The 12,430-nt window shown below is 47.0% G+C and overlaps 1 long non-coding RNA gene across 1 annotated transcript; it reads right to left on the reverse strand.

Moving 5' to 3' along the window:
- Nucleotides 1–5,483: 5,483 nt before the first annotated feature.
- Nucleotides 5,484–12,227, reverse strand: LOC105506626. The gene is made up of 2 exons (XR_001000957.1): nucleotides 7,847–12,227; nucleotides 5,484–6,121 (listed from the first exon to the last, which is right to left on the reverse strand). It is a non-coding gene; the product is annotated as an uncharacterized LOC105506626 (long non-coding RNA).
- Between the last annotated feature and the right edge of the window lie 203 nt (nucleotides 12,228–12,430).

Below are 12,430 nucleotides of genomic sequence, written 5' to 3' on the forward strand. Positions count from 1 at the left end.
AGCTCTGTCTCACACACTTCAATTCTTCTCTGTTTTCTGATGCTGATTGCCCAGCCCATAACTGCCTCTCTCTGCAGCCTCTGACCTCCTGAAAGAAACACCGCAGGTGCAGTCAGAAGATTTGGATTTGCACGAGCTGTGTGACCTGGGGCAGGTGCCTTCCCCACTCTGGGCTTCCGTTTTTCTGAATGCAAAACGAAGATATTTGGTTAGTTGACTTCTGAATGGCATTCCAGCCATGGCAACCAGATTTTTGTTCTTTGTAAATTCATTATATCAAAGGGTTATTAGTTATGACTCTCAAATATAAACTTCATTGTTTTCAAACTTCATATTTTTGGTCGGCAGAAAACTCCCAGTTGTTCCAGAGGTCCCAGATGAACAATTTCTGGTGGCTGCAAGCATCTCCAGCTAATGGTGGCATGCTCAAGGCATTACACAGGTCATAATCCCATCTTGCCTTTCTTTTATCGCCCTCTTTCTACTCTCCTCTTCAGCTCTCTTGTTTTCTTCGCTTGTTGCTTGTTACTTTAGTCTCTCTTTCCTCCCTCCCTACTTTCATTTTTCTTTCATTCTCTCATGTTATAGACTGAACTGTGGCCTCTCCAGGCTCATATGTTGAAACTCCAACCATCGATGTGACTGTTTGGATACAGGAACTTGAGGGAGATGATTAAGATTAAATGAGGTCATAAAGACAGGACTCTAACCCAATAGGACAGGTGTTCTTATCAGAAGAAGAAGAGACATCAGATATCTCTCTCAGAGCACAAGGAGAAGAAAGGCCATGTGAAGACCCAGCAAGAAGGTGGCTGTCTGCAAGCAGAGAAGAGAGCCCTCACCAGAAACAGAATTTGCTGGCACTTTGATCTTGGACTTTTGGCCTTTGGAATTGTGACAATATAAATTTCTGTTGTTTAAGCCACACACTCTGTGGTATTTTGTTACTGCAGCTGGAGCTGATGAGTACTCTCTGTTTTAAAATATTCCCATGAGTTATTTTTGCTTAGAGAACTCCTGCTACTATCTGCATCGATCTACACCAGGCTTGAGCATGAACATCCTGAGGGACCACTTTGCTCTGATGCCAGGCCCTGCAGGGGCTCCATGACCATGGGGCATGAGTGAGTTCACAGCACTGAGATGCACATGAACATGGCTTCAAAACCCAGCTCACCTCTGACGCCCCTGTGAGTGTGGGCACGTGGCTTTAAAACCTTCACTTTCTCATCTGTGAAATCTCCTGTCATGTCCTCCCTGGGAGCTGAGGGATGGGGCTCTAGTTAGATATTGTGTATGAACTGCATTTGGAGGCAGGGCTGTGTAAGTTGGAGGAGACCAAAATGTCCTGTTGGAGAGCAATGCCCTTGGTAAGAGACCTTCACAGCCCCTAGATGGTCTGGGCTTCTTATTAATGGCAGCTGGTACTTAGAGAATCTGAGTTCTGACTCCACCATTGAGCTTGAGTCAGATGTTACGTGCATTGCCTCCATCAGTCCTCATGGCAGCCCTAGGATGCCAGCCCCACTATTAAACAGCATCAGGCAATGGTTAGAGAGCCGGACCCTGGAGCAAGATGGCCTGGGTTTGCATCTTGGCTCTGGCCCTTACCAGCTGGGTGACGTCTGTTTTCTCATCTGTTAAATAGGGCAAGTGATTTAAAATCCAGCTTAGAGGGAGATTGAGAAGACTAAATAAGTAATGACTCTTAGAGTGGTGTTGGGTACAGAGCAGGTCATCAGTGAGTGCTCATGATCATTATCATTTCCATTTTACAGATGAGGAAACTAAGGTCTAGAGTAGCTCTGGTCGTATAGTCATAATCCAAACCTGGCCACCAAACTCCAAATTCCTGTTCTGAATACCACCTGCTCTTATTTGCAGTGCGACAGCTCTTCATCCGAAAGGAGGATGTTCTCATCTTCCTGACATCCCCCAGCACCTGCACACAGTGAGATGCAAATCTGCCTCGGGGCACTCAGATGCCACCAGACATGGATGCAGCCACTGATTCTCCAGACTCACATCTTGCCCTTTCATTTGATGCCCTACTGGATCTTAAAATGACAGTCAGGCTACCTGTTTCCTGTCTGCACGCCTTTGGCTATACTCTCTGCTACTCATCTTTCAAGGCCAAGTTCAAACATCACCTCCTCAAGGAAGGCCTCCTGGTGTCCTCCTGATTGTTCCTACAACATCTGCATCTATTCCCACAGCAGCCCTTGTCACATGATGTCCTGTAACATGTCTGCTTGCCCATTCTTCTCCAAGTGTGAGCTCCTTGAAGACACAGCGATTTTCCAGGGCCTAGCACAATCCCTGCCATATAGTATGTGCTCAATAAATACTTACGGAGTAGGTGAATAAATGGAACAATAACCTACTTATTGAACAGATCAATAAATGGAGGAATAACTATAAAAGTGGCTGGAATCGTGGTATCATTCTCTAAACTTCCAGGGACATCATTATACTTTATTATTGCAATGTTTTATTTTTTTAAAATCAGCCCTTCTTAACAGTGTCTTTCATAAAGCAAAATTATTTGATTTTGATCAAGTTCAATATATTGATTTTTAAAATTGTATAACTCATGCATTTTTGTTCTTTTTGTGTCTTATTTAAGAAATCTTTCCCAAACTCAAGGTCACGAAGAATTTTCTCTTGTTTTCTCATAGGAGTTTTATATTTCTTGAGGCCATGAACAGCGTCTGTCACATTCATCTCTGTGACTCTAGTACTTAGCATAGTGTCTAGTACGTAAGTCTCAATAAATGAATAAATGCATGATGGGTGAGCAGTGAGTGAATAATATCCCACTCTCCACCCACTGAATCCATGTGCGTGGAGTTGAGGGGTAAGTAGGTGGATCAAAAACAAAAATAAAAACAAAAACAAAGCTACCCAATCAATTTCTTCTTCTGGAAGTCTAGCTAAAACTCATTTTGAAGTGATTCCCTCAAAAAAGAGATCAAAATTTTGTATTGCACAGAAAAAGAACTGTTAAAGATTTGAAAATTGTATTAATATTAAAAATTTAAAATGTCTCTTTATTAACAGAAACAGAGTAAAAAGGCAAGCCACAGAGTGGGAGAAAACTATTTGCAATACATGCAAGTGGCAAAGATTTGTACTGAGAGTTTAAAAAAAAGACAAAAAACCCAAGAGAAAAACAGGCAAAAACACTGGATCAGGAACTTTACAAAAGAGGACAAACACACGAAAAGGTGTGTAACCTCATTCATTAGTCACCAGAAAAATGCAAATTAAAACACACTGAGATCCCACTATGAACCCACCAGGGAGGCTAACACAATACAACATAATATCAAGCATCGATGAAGGTAAGGAGCAACTGGAACTCTCATAGTTGGTAGAATGTGAAATAGCACATCCACTTTGGAGATCTATTTTTCAGCATCTACTAAAGCTGAACATATGCCTACCCTATAGCCTAAGGATTCCACTTCTAGGTACACACCCAACAGAAACATCTACATATGTTCACCAAAGTCACACACAAGTATATTCATCACAGCACTATGTGTAAGAGTCCCCAAACTGAAAATTACCCAAATGTCCACCAGTGATAGAATGGATGTGTAAATTCTATCCCACAGTGGAATATTATCTAGAACTAAAAATGAACAAACTGCTGCAACACACGACATGCAACAACATGGATGAACTTCACAAAATAATATTGAGCCAAAGAAGCTGCACATCAAGGAAAACATACTGTGTGAGTCTATTTACATAAAGTTCAAAGCAAGCGAAAGCAATCTATGGAGGTGGAAATCAGGAAAGAGTAGTTATCTTGGTGGTTTAAGAACAGGTGGTGCTGGGGCTTGAGAGCTGTTTTTGGGGTGCTGGTAATTTCTATTTAACAATCTGGGTGCTGAATCCTTGGGTGTGTACACCTAGTAGAAAGTCATCAAGTTGCATACTCGTGATGTGTTCGCTTTTTTGTATATATATATATATATGTCCTACATTAAAAAAAAATTTATTTAAAAAGAAATTACCCTGCCAAGTTAGGTTTGGGGTGATATTCCCAGCTGCATTTCTGAGCCTTGGTGCCAGCTGGGCCAGGGGGCTTTACTTCCTTCCTCTTGCTGTTTCTCAAAGCCTGCACCAGGGAGAAGAAATCTTTTTTTCCCTTCTTACTCTTTCCTCTCCCTTGGCCTGGAGCTATTGTACATATGCAAATGCAGCAATGTCAGCTATTGAGACAAGCTCAGCTATTTATAGCCGGAGTCTTGCAACACTTATCACAGCCTCTGCAGACTTTAGAAAGGCTGAGGCATACACCACACACACACACACGCACACACACACACACATGCGTGCACACACATGCGCGCAAACGCACACACACTACACAGAGTATATTTTTTTCCCCAGGATATAAATTTCCCATCCCATTGCAATCTGGGCCGTCGCATGCAACATTGATTGTCTGTTATATTACATTTATTAAGAAGTGATAACTTGTAATAATTGGATGTTAAATTAAAGAACTCTCTCCTAGTTATTGCCGTCTCAATTATAACTGTCGTTGGCTGGCAGTTATAATGATATATGAGGGTTGTATTTTACGCAGCCGACCATGACCTGGTGAGTAATATTCCCCCAGCTATGGGGGCACTCATGCACTCCTTGGCTTCTAATGCCTTGCTTGGGTGCTGATTGGAATATTAAGTTTCTGCAAGACTGCGATGCCGAAATCCACACAGAGAGCAGCGACTCTGCAGCTGAGAGCCCCCTCTGGCAATCTCCACCCCCCTCCTGCTTCTCCTCACTGGTACATGTCCAACTCATTTCGGCTTTGTTTTATGGTTATAGGAATCAGGTTTATTTGGTGAGTTATAAAGTCGTAAAACGTGGGTGAGAGCGTGTTTGTGGTTTCCTTTAAGATGAAGCTCCTGCAATTAGCTCTTGGGTCCAAGTGCCAGTGGACAGAGACAGTTGCAGGTGGAAAGCAGGAGAGTGGAGGGATTGGATTTATTTAGAAGGATGGATGGCTGATCCTTCTAAATAGAAGGTGGCTGAGTTTCTGCTGGGGTATCAGGGAGAAGAAGCTGGCAGCTCTGAGGGTCTGGAGTGGAGGCTTAAGTGGAGTACTGAGGGCTTTCAGTGGTGGCTGTTCCTGTAGGCTTCTGGTCCCTGCCCAGGTGAGAGGGCCTGACCTTAAGGGGCCACTGTGGGCCCAGATCTTGGGGACAAGGCACTCCCTCTGTGGATAGACAATAGGTTCAATGAATCACTCATATATATCCTCTTTCTCATCTGCTTCCTTCCCTTCATCAAAGCCAGGGGAAGTGACTTCCCTCACATCAGTGGTGGCTGCAGGACATTCAGGGACAGTCTGTTAAGACCTGGACCCTGGGGAGCCCTCTGTACAAGCAGTCCTCAGGGAAGGTAGGGGTTATAATTCTATGCTAGTCCTGGGGCTGCTGTGACAAAGCACCACAAACGAGGGGGCTTGAAACAGCAGACATTCTTTCCCAGTTCTGGAGGGAAAGTCTCGAATCAAGGTGCTGGCAGGGCTGTGCTCCCTCTGCAGCGTCTCGGGGAGGATCCTCCCTTGACTCTTCTGGCCTCCAGGAGCTCCAGGGGTTCCTCAGCTTGTGGCTGCCTCATTCCAATCTCTGTCTCTATGTTCACATGCTGGTTGTTCCTCTCGGTGTGTGTCTGTGTCCAAATTTCCCTCTTCTTATAAAACTAACAGTCATTTGATTTAGGGCCCAGCCTACTCCAGTGTGGCTTCATCTTCACTAATGACATCTGCAAAGACCCCACTTCCAACTCAGGTCACATTTCCAGGGGTTAAGTCTCCCACATATTTTTTGGGGAAGCAATTCAACCCATAGCACCTTCCAATTTTATGGGTGAGAAAACAGTCTCAGGTACCTGCAGTGAGAGACCAGGTTGACAGAGCGAGTAAGTGGCTGAGCCGAGATTCCAGTGAGCTCTGTTTGGAGCGCCATTCTGACTCCCTCTTCTACTGTCAGCCATTAGGCAGCTGGGGTGAGTGGCAGGGCTCCTGGTTCAAGGGAGATCAGGCCCCTTGCAGGTGGGGTGCTCTGGGTCTCACCAGAAGATGTCCATTGGCTTCTTTCTGACGTCAAACAGCCAGTGAATGAATAATTGCTTGAGTCACAGAAGTCATTCGTTCAACAAATACTTACTGGGTGTCCCCATCAAGCCTAAACAAACCAGACAAAGATCACTGCCTCAAAGAGGCAGCCTTCTGAAACAGAGAGAGAGAGGGAGGGAGAGAGAGAGAGAAAGAGAGAGAGAATGAGTACCTAAATAGGTTAAAAATAGAGAACGTCAGGGAAGGGAACACATGCCATGAAGAAACATGAAGCAGAAAGGAGGCTAGGTAGCGTTGTCACTCCTACGTGGGCTGGCAGCAAGCTCTCCCTAAGGTGACAGTTGGGACTGGAAGAGGGAAGGAAGTGGCATATGGGGAAAGAGTGTCCCAGGCCAAGGGACAAGCAAGTGCAAAGGCCCTGAAGCCACCATGTGGGGCAGGCTACAGGGGGGTGAGCTGTAGGAACTTGGGGTTTTCCTCTGAGGAAGCTGGGACCCAGGTGGGGTGTCTCCAGCAGAGGAGGGACGTGACTTGACATACATTTTAACTTGCAGAATCAACAATGAAGAGTGGCGCAAAAAACCTGGGGACACTTGGAGGCTGCTGCCATAAACAGGCGAGAGGTACAGGTGGCCTGGACTTGGGTGGTGGCTGTGGAGGTGGTGAGAATTGATTGGACTCTGTAAAAATGATGAAGTTGGAAGCAACAGTGCTGGCTGTATGTGGACTGGAATGTGAGCAGGAGAGAGGAGTCCAGGATGACTGCCAGGTTCTTTTTCTGAGCAAGTGGGAGGGTGGCACCATCCTAGGCTGAAACGAGGACACCTGTGCAGGTGGAGAAAGTTGTGGGGGTGTCAGGTGGGGATCATGGTTGGGGTTTTGAAGATGTTAGGTCTGGATGCCGTTTAGATGTCAAAGGGGAGATGAAGAGGAGGCAGGTGGGCATGGGAGGCTGGTCATAGACATTGGAGCAGACAGCACCCACATGGCATTGAAACTGTGAGCTGAATGAGGTGTCCTAGGGAGAGCATGCAGGGGAGAAGAGTGGCTCCAGGCATGTCCTGTTGTCAGGAGGAGAGAGCCCCACAGAGCTGACCAAAGGCACAGCAGGTGATGGGAACACAGCAGGATGGGAGGTGCCTGCGAAGGAGGCAAGGACTCCTTTGCAGAAGGCAGAAGTGACTTGATTCTGAGAAGTCCAATAAGACAGGATGAGTCTTGGTCATGAGGGAATCTGCAATGCAACTGGCCACAGGGGTGTTATTGGATTTACACCTGCCCCGATACATATTTATTCTGTGGATTCAATGTTACTTTCCTACAACAGAGAATAGAACCTCTTTATTTTATAATGGGGGAAATGGAGGGTGGTCAGATGAGTCAAACTGACAGAACAGGGACTAGAAGCTAGATATCTTGACCATTGTCCCAAGGCCATCCCATCCCCTGATCTGACGATTCTACAAGAAACCAATCTTCCTTTAGGACTTCACTCTACCAACACTCTTCTCACGCAGGCCCTCAGGACAAGCCAGTGAAGTCTTCTCGAGTTCACTTTATGAATGAGACCCTCTTACCTGGCCAAAGTTACAAAGTTGGAAGGCGGTGGGGCTGGGATTTGAACCTGGGTTCTGACTTCAAAGCCCATGCGTTCTCCCACTGACCTGGCCCTCACACATGTTGTTCCCTCTGTCAGAAACATTGTTCCCTCTTTTACCCTCTATTTCCTCCCTACCTCCTACTTACCTTTTCAGACTTAGCTTCATCGTCACTTCCTGGGAAGATCCTTCTACTGGTATCTGCTCCATCAGGACCCCCTCCCAGGTCTCAAAGATCGCTGCTCCTTCCCCATAGCACCAACCAGAGCTTGGGATGAAATAATCATGGTGCCTGTGTTCATTTATAATCTGACCCTCTGTCTTGGCTCTAAATGCCAGGAGGCAGGGAGGGACCATGTCTGGTTTCCCTGCAGTTGCACCCCCGCTGCATAGCACAACACTTGGCGTATAGCAGGTACCCAGAATATTTTTCTTACCTGGAAGGGAAGCATTCATTGGGTGTGCCCTGACCTTTGTTTTAAGAGCTCTCACAATATGTAGCAATTGCTAACGCATAGGCCAACTTGCCCCTGCCCTTTGCCGATGGACCGGGGCTTCCCAACCATATTTTCAGGAAAGATGAAAGGAATGGAGGAAGATATCAACACCCGACTCGGGTGTCTGCACAAGTCACCTTGCTGGCCTCCTCAGGCCCCTGATGACATCATCCAACACAGCCCAGCAGGGCCTTATCTAGTATCTTAGTTTGTTTTATTTCCCTTCAAGCATTTATCACTATTGGACACGTTGGCATTGCAAGTGTTTAGTAGTTTCTGTCTCTCACCATTGGATCATCAGCTGTACATGGGCGGAAACGTGTCTTTCTCGAAGTTGTAACTTCAAAACCCTGCCCCATGGCATGTCCCAGAGAATATACTCTGGTGCTAGAGACTGCGGTTGCTGTGATTAAGGTTGTCAGGGTGCTAGGAAGTACAAACACACCAAAGCCATTAAAATGGCTACTGATTTGTTCAGGAGAGTGACCGAATAATGAACCAGGCAGTTCTTGTATACCCACTATGTGCCGGCAGCAAGCTAAGCTCTTGATAGACATGTCCCTCTTGAATTTTGATAGCCACCCTTGGGATTTCCACCTCCTATTTTTCAGATGGGTAAACTGAGGCTCAGAGGTAAGGGATAACTTATCTAGAGCTGGGATTTCCGTCCTGGCCTGGATGTCCACTTCACCCACACCCTGTGGCTTCCTTTTTGAACTACCCCAGAACCAAGCCCTTAATGAATGAGTAGTTGGCACATGGTGGTTGAATAACCAAGTGTCTGCTGGACGGCATTTTCCATGAACACTTGTGATTCAACATTTTTTCCAGGAAACATTTTTACAGGAGTCATTGCTGTCCTGGAAGGACACTTCTTAGAAATATCTGTTTTCTTTCTTGCTCTTCTGTAAACAGAGCATCCAATCTCTCCCACTCTCTGCATTTTTTTTTAAGAATTAATTGCCCTTTTTATGGCTTTGGTGTGTTTGTACTTGCAAGCACCCTGGCACCCTCAATCAAAACAACAACATTCTCTATGAACAGAGAAAATTTGAACAGTCATTAAGCACCAGTGAATGTGGAGCGTATTAATGGGCAAACAGTAAGTCGGGGGAGAAGAAAATGTTTTTCTCTTGCAAAGTACATATGAAAAGTTGATCCAAACCAACGTGCTGCCATAAATCTGTTAATTTTGGCAAATTACTGGGAGTTAGCAGGGGCGGCTGGAGAGAACGAGGCAAAAGGTTGGCCAGAAACTGCCCACCCACTTCAGAAAGGAGAAGCTGCAAGCCAGAGGGAGCCAGTGGCTTCACTCTTCGCCCAGAAGTTGGCTGCCCTTTGCTGGGGTTTCTCTGGTCTTGAAGCCAGTGTCTGACTGTCTCTTTAGGTAGCCGGGGCCATGGCCCAATTAAGAATGCAGCCCGATACTGGGATGAAGGGAGGCCCAGGCCTCGGGGGCTACAGCTTCTCAGGGGGCTGTACAGTCCTTTCCCATTCCAATTGCATTGCTGGTCCTCTCGGGGCCCCTGACCTGGGCTGCCTCCTCCTGACCTCCTTCCTCCTCCTCCCCCAAACCCAGACCCAGTCTCGCTTTGGTCTGTTTCCTTTGGCTCAGACCACATATTGCTCTCTCTGTTCTGGGACTGAATTAGGTGCGGGGAGGGAATTGATTGTGTGCTGTAAGAGTGTATGTGTGCATGTAGATGGCTGTGTGCCTGTATGTGATGCATGTGTGCATTCACATGTGCATATATGTGCATGTATGAGGGCATGTGAGTGTATGTGCACAAGTGTGTGGATATGAATGTGTGCATGTGAGTATGTGTGTGCACATATGTGTGCATGAATGTATGCATGTGTGAGTGCCTACACATATGTGTGTGTACACATTAGTGTGCATGTATGAATGTGTGAATATGTGCAGGTATGTGTGTGCCTTGAGTAGGTATGTGCATATGCATATGTGTGCCTTGAGTAGGTGTGTGCATATGTGTGCACATGCATGTGTGCATGTGTGGTGCATGTGAATATATGTGTACCTTGAGTATGTGTGCATGTTAGTGTGTATGTGCACGAGTATGCATGTGTGCACGTGAATGTGCATATGTGTGTGCATGCATATGTTTTTGTATGTACAAATATGTGCATGTTTGTGTGTGTGTGTGCACATTTGAGTATACACATGTATGTGCACACCCGCTTGGGTGCTAGTGTGTTAGAGAGCGGTGGGGAGGAGCTGCTGGTGTCACTCAAGGCTTTTGATAACAAAGAACATTTTTTCTTCCCAGTGGAAACAAAACCCAGCCTTCCAGAGGCGACTCATGCCCTCCCAATCTCCCTCTCTCCACCTCCTCCTTGTTCCCCTCTCTCTGCCCCTCCTTCTCTCTCCTCCAGAATGCTTTCTTTCTCCAGTGCTCTTTTTCTCATCTTAGATTGCTTTCTCTGTCTTTCAGGCTTCTAATCATCTTCTCGGTTTTTTCCCCGTTTCTCATCCATATTTCTGTCTCTCGCCATCACTCTCCCGTCTCATCTGTCTCTCTCCCCTTTCTCTTGCTCCTTCTTTCCTCCTCTCCTCTCCCCTGACCCTGATTCATCCTGTGGAGTTCAGAGCTGTCACACTACGGACTTCACCATGTGAGCAGGAAATGAAGGAGAAACACAAACCCCACTTCTCTTGGAGCCAGTCTTAACTCTCAGATTCCGTGGGGCACAGAGGTGTCGGCAAGATGCAGAACGCCAGATCCCCTTCTCGCCACTCCTCTGTCGGGTGGGGCTGTGGGGCCTGCAGGAGGCTCCTCTGTCCTGGGTGCCTTCTCCTGCCTCTTCTTTCTCCTGGCGGACACAATCCTCTGCTTCGCTGCTTGCTCCTTCCCAGCCCGGCGGAGGCTTGCTCTTTGCTGCCTGGGAAGCGGACTCCTGGGCCATGTGCTGCAGCATGACTCGGTTAATATATTTACAGTAAATAGGCTCCTGGTTATGCCAGAGGAAGGGGCTGCTTTGGTTAAGCATTTAGTACCGAGGCGGCTATTTTCAATGTGTTCCACATGATCATTCAGTAAAGCTGCAATTTGGCACTTGCTCTGGGCTTGAAGGAATCGCTTCCCCAGAGGTGACCCTTGGCGGGAGATTGCATGTCACTACATGAGGAATGGCCGCGGCGGGTTTGATGGGTAGGCTGTCTGCCTTCTCTGACCTCAATCGCTTTCCTGCGGTGCGGCTGCCGGGACAGATGAGGGTTGACACAAAGTGCTTATAATTTCCTTTGGAAAGTGGCAGAATGATAATGGGGTGCCGAGCCCCTACGGGTTGGCCTTCATAGGCCGGGAACTCCTGTTGGGAGTGGCCATCCTAATGGGGACAGGACGAGGCTTTGGTTGAATTAAGAGAATGCCCAGCAGGTGGGGGGAAGGTTGCAGATTCAGGAGGCAGATTATTTTGGGACTGAAAGTGAGCGGGCCACGCAAGGAACAGGTGGTACCTAGCACCTGCTGCGTCCTTGGCGCCACGCCATGAATGTTCTCCCATGCACTGCGATGTCCCCATCAGCGTGAGGCCTGATTGGAGTGCACAGGCAGTGCAGCACAGTGGTGACAAACCCTGATCCTGTGCCCACACACTCCAGCTCTGCCCATCCCCAGCCTGGTGGCCCTGCATGAATGACTTGACCACACTCACGTCTCGGTTTCTGTGCACGTGATGGGGACAGCATCAGTGCCTGCTCAGAGGGATGTTCTGAGCATCCAAGGAGCCAAAGTTGGGGAGCACTTTGAACAGGGATGGGCACAAAGCAAGCTCTATTGGAGTGCTATTAGTATTGTTGTCATTGCTGTTGTTGTTACTCTGTGTTTAAGAATGCAATATATGAATAGACGAAGCAGGCTTCCATCAGATAAATCAGAACACTGAGATACTGAGACACTGAGAACCTTGTAGCCCGGCATAAAACACTCAGGAGTTGGAAGTGGGGTTAGAAATTAGTATTCATATTCCACTCGATGTCCCTGAGGGACAGCCCTTCTGAGGTTTGTCTCCCATCCTCCCTCCCTCCCTCCATCCTTCCTTCCTTCCCTCCCTCCCCCTTCCTTCCCTCCCTTCCCTTCCTTCCCTTCCCTTTCCTTCCTTCCTTCCCCTCCTCCCTTCTTCCTCCATCTCTTTCTTTTTTCTTTTCTATTAAATGTTAATTTCTCCTTTTGAATCATGAGACACACATGGCAGCTGGCCATATAAAGGACACT

The sequence above is a fragment of the Colobus angolensis genome, unplaced genomic scaffold, assembly GCF_000951035.1.
Source record: "Colobus angolensis palliatus isolate OR3802 unplaced genomic scaffold, Cang.pa_1.0 Scaffold139, whole genome shotgun sequence".
Lineage (NCBI taxonomy): Eukaryota > Metazoa > Chordata > Mammalia > Primates > Cercopithecidae > Colobus > Colobus angolensis.